General features: G+C 37.9%; 1 non-coding gene across 1 annotated transcript; it reads right to left on the reverse strand.

Annotated features, from left to right (window-relative positions):
- Positions 1-7,926: 7,926 nt before the first annotated feature.
- Positions 7,927-8,030, reverse strand: LOC112836138 (U6 spliceosomal RNA). Its single transcript, XR_003211395.1, has one exon. It is a non-coding gene; the product is annotated as a U6 spliceosomal RNA (small nuclear RNA).
- Positions 8,031-8,243: the final 213 nt, after the last annotated feature.

Genomic DNA, 8,243 nt, shown 5'->3' on the forward strand with positions numbered 1-8,243 from the left:
GCATTCAGTTCCGATTAATTAGTGGTACCAAAGCAGTTCAGCTATTCATTTATGAGACGACAAATAGGAATTTGTAGATCTATGTCTGGCTTTGTCATAGATAAGCAAAGGGGACATGCATTAATTTTAGCTGAATCATATGGAGAAGAGTGCTCTTTTATAGTAAGCCATGTCCAGGAACAAAATGTGGGAGAATTTCCTTAACTGTCATGTTTTCCATGATTACAGGGCTCAGTAAAGTTCCGCATTGTCACCTGCAATCCTAATAGCACAGTTGCTATTGCTCCTGAGTCATCTACATTATTTTTCTTCTCTCTGTCAAGGTGGAAACCTTAAATGTCCATTAGAACAAGAAGGATAAACGGACACCAAGTTATTAAAGGAAACCCCACTTTTACTAAGAGTCAGGCACATCTTAAGGAAATTCTCTGTCTTGAAATCTTGTCTCCAGTCTCATTTGTGAAAATTAAATTCAAGCAAAGATTATTTTCTCATTTATATGCCTTGACTTGTGCCATAGGGATCATGGACTTAAAGACATATTAGGGAAAATGGAGGTTGGGAGTGTGTATCTTGAAGAGAGAATGAATAGTATGGACACAGAATAGAGAGCATAAATAAATGATTGCTACCTTCACATTTGCTATGGAGGTACCACAAACCCTGAAGATGAAGTCAGGTCACATTGCAGAATATCAGTTAAAAATCAAGAGGTACCTGGGTGTCTCAGTCGGTTAAGCGTCTGCCTTTGGCTCGGGTTGTGATCCTGGGGTCCTGGGTTTGAGCCCCATATCAGGCTTCTTATTCCATGGGGAGCCTGCTTTCCCTTTCCCTCTGCCTGCTGCTCCCACTTCTTATGCCTTCTCTTTATTAAATAAATAAAGTCTTTAAAAAAAATCAAGAGAAAAGGTAAGATGAGAAGGTAAGGTGGAGTCAGGTCTAATTTTGTATAGAGCATGAACAGAAATAAAATGAATACAATTTAACATAATAGGGCATTATTAAATGCATAGTATTTGCAAGAAAACATATAGGCCATGTAAGTCCAAGAATAAAGTCTAGATGTTTAAACTGGGGATGAAACCGTATATAGAAATAGAGTTTAAGGGGGCGCCTGGGTGGCTCAGTCGTTAAGCGTCTGCCTTCGGCTCAGGTCGTGATCCCAGGGTCCTGGGATCGAGCCCCGCATCGGGCTCCCTGCTCCGCGGGAAGCCTGCTTCTCCCTCTGACCCTCCCCCTGCTGTGTTCCCTCTCTCGCTGTGTCTCTCTCTGTCAAATAAATAAATAAAATCTTAAAAAAAAAAAAAAAGAAATAGAGTTTAAGGATACAGGAAAATGGGGGGGGCTTGAATCTGGATACAAATAAGTAGATAAGAATCAAGTCAGTGACATAAGCATCATGAATAAAGGTTGGAAATTTGGAACAGATGACACACCTACCCAGTGCAGTCAAAGCACAACCCCAGCCAAGCTAGTGTTTGGTGTTTTCTCTTTTACTTTTCGTAATCATTATTCCTCTGTCCAGAGGGAGCCATACTTTCTAGTTAACCTTGATTATAGAGAAAGACAGCACAGTGTAGGGGAATAGTTATAGAGTTATCAGACTTCCATTTTTGCATATTATTTAAATCTTTGCCTTTTTTAGGCTTAATTCCTTATATCCCCAAGTAATTGAAAGTTACATGATGATTTAACAAACAATATCCCAAGCAAGATTTTTTTCAATGTAATATGTTAACCAAAAAGATAATGGTTTGATTTGTTTGACTCTTCTTAATGAGAATGCTACTGTATTATTTTCCCATGAGAAAAAGGTCTGCCACCTGGACAATTTGAACATTCCATACTCCATAGTAATACTATAAAGTAAACTTTAAACAATGAAGAATAACAGTCTAGTAAACTGTAAACAGCTTAAGGATAATCCATGATCACATTCTCAAATATGCCATGTGCTATTGTTCTCCCTCTCGTTTCCTTCTCTTTTCTCTCTCTCCAGCCCTCCACCCTCACTCTCTAAATTTAGAAAATAAACTTAATGTAAATTTAGTAAGCATGTTCTGTCTGTCATGTGTTGTTAACTACACTGAATAAACACAAGACGTGAGGAAGGACCAGGTCTGCTGTCTGGTATGTAGCGTTGTTTACCTTTTTCTTGATTTTCTCAAAATATCTACTTCCTCACAACCAAAACAATCCATTGGTGAGAAAACAATTTATTTTGTTATTTTATTATTTTTGTTTTATTTTATTTTTTTATTTTATTTTTAGAATAATACAACTGGACCAGCATTTGTAATGTTTTAAAAAAATGTGACTTGATACATTTCCTTTAAAAGAGGATTTGATGGCCAGAACAAGAGTTAGGAAGAAAGCAGCAACAGCCTAATGCATCCTGATCTATTCCTTGCCTGGAGAAAAACACCCTGGTTCTGATTCCCGCATTTTCTGGCAGCTTACATAAGTAGTCACAGCACTGCTTGTCTACCACCTACTGGAGAATAGGAGAAATCAAAGGAAGGGACTGGGTAATATGATTCCAAAGCACACCCAGGAGACTGTGGAGCGGCTGTTCTCATATCCACAAGCCTGTACTCTACTGGGGACTTCGGGCCTTAAGCAGAAGGTTATTGAAACCCCAAAGCATAAATGAAACTGTTGGAAAGGGAAAAATCCAATAAGCCAAAAGGCTGAGTTAACCTGCCTGGTGGAGTGTAGAGTGTGGCTGATCTTGGCAGAAGCAGTGAATTCTGGGCTTTATGTCAGTATTATAAATTTTACTTCCCTTTTAATATCTCTATCAAAACCTTGCCCCAGATAAATTGTAAATCAATTGACCAAGGTAATTTGCTTATCCTGAGCCGGATGTTTGTTGTATGGTGATTTTGCTTCCAGAAAAGGAAGCGGCCTGCTTGTGGTTTCCTAACCATTTGGCAGGCAGGAGAAAAGTATCAGGTCACTGGCCAATAATGCAGTTGCGACAGTAAATGTGGGGCAGTAATTTAGAGAAGGCAGGGAAAAAGTATGAGGAGCTTTACCCTCCCAGTGGGAAAGAAATGTTGCTGGATTGGCAGGACTTTCTCTGAGGATTACTAGAAATTTTTCTGATGACAACCTGGTCACAATAATTATTCCCACCTCTTTGTAGCTTTTCGATTGCCATTATCCTCCTGTGGCAGCTTATGGAGAAAAGTTGGCATAAAAATTAAGGGTACTGATTATTATAACTAGATAAATATAGGGATAACAATTTTATTCAATTAAAGGTCTTGGCAAAGTGGCCTAAAATAAATCACAAAGAGAATAAACATACAAAACCATCTTATACAAATATCTGAATTTGCATTCAGAAAAATGGAACACGCTCATTTTGGCCAAATCAGAACTCTCCAGAGGCAAAGTAAGAACCAGTGTCCATGAAAGTAATTACAAGAGGTGATAACAATTCTAAATGGCAAGCGAAAAGATCTGAAATTTTGTGTTCTAATTTGCGTCTTCTTTTTAAAGTTTGATGTCATTTTAGTTAGAAAAGACAGTTTCATTAGAAGACAAAGACTTGAACCATTTTTTTCACTGTCATATCCTTAACATCTGACATTACTCCTAGATGCAAAGAGGCTCATAAATCCTTTTTGAATGAATATAAGTATTATATGATAGTGGAGTAAGTGAATGGGCAGATAAATATAAGCAGTAAATAATAGAGCTGCTAAAAATTCCCTTGAAAGGGGCACCTGGGTGGCTCAGTCAGTCAGACTTCTGCCTTCAGCTCAGGTCATGAGCTCAGGGTCCTGTGTTTGTCTCCCTGCTCAGCGGGGAGTCTACTTCTCTCTCTCCCTCTGACCCTCCCCCCAGCTCATGCTCTCTCTCTCTCAAATAAATAAATAAATAATTTTTAAAAGATTTATTTATTTATTTTGAGAGAGTGAGAATGAGAGAGAGAGAGCTAGTACATGAGAAGGGGGAGGGTCAGAGGGAGAAGCAGGCTCCTCGCTGAGCAGGGAGCCCGAAGCGGGACTCGATCCAGGGACTCCAGGATCATGACCTGAGCCGAAGGCAGTTGCTTAACCAACTGAGCCACCCAGGCGCCCAATAAATAAATATTTTTTAAAAATTCCCCTGAAAATCCTAGAATGTGAATAGGGGATACCATCAAATTAACCCTAGAAATTACATTTCTAGGTGTCATTTTTCTAATGGTTCAGTTTTAATTAAAAAAAAAAAGAAAGAAATATAGACACAACACAAAACACATGACTATATAGCTCTTTTACCTTAGATGCAGAAAATACTATGAGAAAGTAATAAATGATTTTTTCACATCTGTACAACTGACTCTTCTTCCCTGGGCAAGAAGATACACCATTTTACTCACTTTTCCTCCCAAATCACCGTGATCTCTCAATATTCATCAGGCTGCCTCCCTGGCCTGGCATCCCTTCTACCATTCTTCTTTTCTCTTCATGATCATTCCTACTTATGCTAGAGGGCATGCCAAAAGTACTTTCTCTAACCAATTTTTGCCAGTCTCAAAAGAGAATTGATTATTCCCTTCCCTTGAGGCTTTATCATATAGTAAAATCCTCTATTTAATATTTATTATTAATATTTATTCCTATGTCGCCTTTCAGCTTGTGATTTCCTAAGAGTGATAGTTATAACATGTTCATGTTCTAAAAAAAATAAATAAATAAAAAATATATAACATGTTCATGTTCTATAATATGTTCATTCTAGTTCCTGGCACATAGTAGGTGCTCAGTATTTAAGTAGATGAATGAAACTTTGGAGTATTGAAATAATTAAGAGTTGGTCGACATATACACTTTATTTTAATATTTACTTACTCAAAATCTAAAAGCCACTCTGTTTTTGTAACATCAAGTAAAATTAAAATTTGAATGCATTATTTAAATCCTAAAGAAATACAAGAATAATTGGCTAAAATCCAAACGAGAGAAATCCAAAGATGACATCTCTTCATATTTTTTCTTACTTGCACAACTTGTTTATGAATATATGTAATATATATATTTAACTAAAATCTACATATGAAAGACTTCATAGAAACTGAAATAATGCTTTCACATTATTAACCGTGAATATTTGTGCGTAATATGACCGATTAACTCGAATCCTGACTAAAATTTATTTCACTACATAGCATTATCCTCTTCCTATTCATTTCATCCTCTCTTGTATTTTCTGGACCCATTTCATTCAGTGCCAGTGCATCTGATTGGACTGTAAAACATGAAATGTGTAGCTTCAAAACACAGCTGGAGCCAATGCCATTCTTTAGCCAGCTGGCATCAGCCATTGCTGGAGAAAGCAGCTGACTTCTGTTTTGATAGAGTAAGCATTCCAACGTGTGCTGCTTGTAATTCACTCACCATCCAACAAACAAATTAGTCTAGAAAAGAAATATATCAACCATTGAGAGGCATGAGATTGATTGATAAGTGGGCCCTCACTCCCCCTTGCTCCCAGTATATAGCATACTTCTAATGCTTTTAGCAAAGAAGTTTCCACTACTCAAAGTATTTTCATCCCTGAGGCAAGATATCAGTGTGAAAAAAACATTTGAAATTTTTTAGGACTCAAGGAAGAAGAGGGTTGAGAAAAACTCAATCTACTTCATTTATGCGTCCATGAATCTATCTGTCTGTGTCTAGCTAGCTATCTGTCCATCTATCTATCCATCTATCCCTACACCCAGCCCTCTATTCATCCATTCATCTACTTCTTCCCTTATCCAGCTATTTCTCTCCATCTCTCATCTATCTCATATCTATCTATCTATCTATCTATCTATCTATCTATCTATCTATCTATCATCTATCATTTCTGTCAATCTGTATAATTTCTAATCATAGCTATATCTGTTCATTTATCCATCCAACTCTCCTCTATCTCTCCATGTATCAGTCCGTTTATATTATATCTCCATCTATCCAACTATCCACCTACCTAGCCCTCCATTTATACATGGATAGATCTATCATCTATCATCTATCTATCTACCTATTATCTATCTATCGATCTATCATCTATCATCTATCTACCTATCTATCATCCCCCCCCCCATAATATCAGGAATAGGCTTTCATTCAACCTTTGTGTAAATTTCTCCAGGAACAAAAAACTCACCATTCTACCTGGTAGCCTATTCTCTAATTGTCCACATTTAGTTACTTAGAAAGTTAACTGCATTTTTATGATCTCCATTCATTAGTCATGGCATTTCTCTCCAGAGCAGTACAAAATGAATCTACTACCCCCTCCCCTCTGAAAAAAAATCTCTAGATTTACAAAGGGAGTTAATTGTTTTATCCAACTCTTTGTTCACTGCCAAAAATAAATTCCCCTTTTCATAGGATGCAGTTTTCTACTGTTGTACTCATTTACCGCATATGCTCAAAGTTCATCACCATAACTTTTATTTAAATTACACTGCCAGATTTAGAAACAAAGAGATCTTAGAACCGTGGCTTATGTTGGATTCATTCCCTAAATATTGAGACTAATCTATGATTGACAAATATGAAAATGTCCCTTTTCATATTATATTATTTGTTTATTGCTGCTTAATACATTATTACAATCTTAACAGCTTAAAATAGCACACATTCATTATCTCAATGTTTCTGTGAGTCAGGAATCTAAGCTCAGCTTAGCTGGGCTCTCTACTCCAGCTATCACAAGGCTGCAATGTGTGTCATTGAACTGTGTTCTCATCCGGAGGCTCAACTGGGAAGAATACATTTCCAAGCTTACTCAGTTTGTTGGCAGAATTCAGTGCCATGTGTTTGCAGAACTTCCCCGGCTTCTTGCTGGCTGATAGCTAGAGGCTTCCCTCGGGTCCTGAAGGCTTCCATCAGCAACTTGATATGTGAACTTCCTAACATGGATTCTTCAAAGCCAGCAAGGGAGAAATCTCTAGAGTAAGTCTGTTGGCAAGATGAAGTCTTATACATAACATAATCATGGGAGTATCATCCTATCACCTGTGCCATATTCTGTTGGTTAGAAACAAGTCACAGATACCATCCACATTTAAAGAAAGGAGATTAAAATAAACAAGTGATTCACTAAGAGGCAGAGATCACAGGGGACCTCTCTGAGTCTTTTACCAAACATGTAATGAATCAAAATAACATCACAAGAAATAGCATGTGAGTGCATGATAGTGGTTTATTTTTAATGTTTCATAAAACTTAGAAAACACAAGTGTCATGAAGCTTCTTCATTTTCTTGAGAGTTGGGTCTGAGTCCTGGTAGTGGATTGAACTAATTACCTCAATTCTTCAAATTTATCTGTATTCAGTCTTTGTCCATATAACGTTGCAGTGCCTGTGAGCAGTGCTTACTTTGCTAACTACTTGAATCTAAGTTCAAATGTGTTACCTGTTACGGTAGATTCATAGGGCTGTCATAACAAATTGCCACAAACTTGATGGCTTAACACAACAAAAATTTATTCTCTCCAGTTCTGGATGGCAGAAGTCCCAAGTTAAGGTTGTCAGCAGAGTTACACTGCATCCAGAGCCTCTAGGGAAGAACATTTCTTGGCCTCTTCCAGTTGGTAGTGGCTTCAAGCATTCCGATCTCTGCCTCTATCTTTCTATGGTTCTCTCCTCTTTGTCTGTGTCTGCCCTTCTTCTCTCTAAGTACTCTTGTGTCTAGATTTAGGGCCCACCAGCCACAGTAATCCAGGATGATCTCATCTTGAGTTCCTTTAACAGTTATATCTGCAAGACACTTTTACCAAATAAGCTCACTTTCACAGGTTCTGAAATGTGGGTGTATGTTTTTAGCAACCACTATTCAACATACTACATCTACTTTGGCCAATGACAGCCTTAGCAGATGTGACGTGGAGACCTAGCACTTGTGAGATGGGGTTTCCTCTCTCTGTCTCTTTTTTTAAATATGGACTGCTTCAAGAATTTGCATGTCATCTTTGCACAGGGGCTGTGCTAAACTCTGTATTGTTCCAATTTTAGCATGTGTGCTGCTGAAATGAGCACTCGGGCTTCCTCTCTTGCACTTCTTCTTGTGCACATCTCCATGAAAAGTATGTACTTGAGTTAGGGACCTGGTCACAGGAGCAGGCAAACATATCGATGTTCCAAGATGTGGCATCCCAGCCAAATCCAGACTATAACCAAACCCTTAGCTGGTTTGTAGATGCAAGACAGAGTCCAACTCAACTAAACAGAACAGCCCAAACAGGCCCTATC

Source organism: Callorhinus ursinus, unplaced genomic scaffold, assembly GCF_003265705.2.
Source record: "Callorhinus ursinus isolate GAN/ISIS: 27379988/994484 unplaced genomic scaffold, GSC_fseal_2.0 scaffold4, whole genome shotgun sequence".
Taxonomy (NCBI): Eukaryota; Metazoa; Chordata; class Mammalia; order Carnivora; family Otariidae; genus Callorhinus; species Callorhinus ursinus.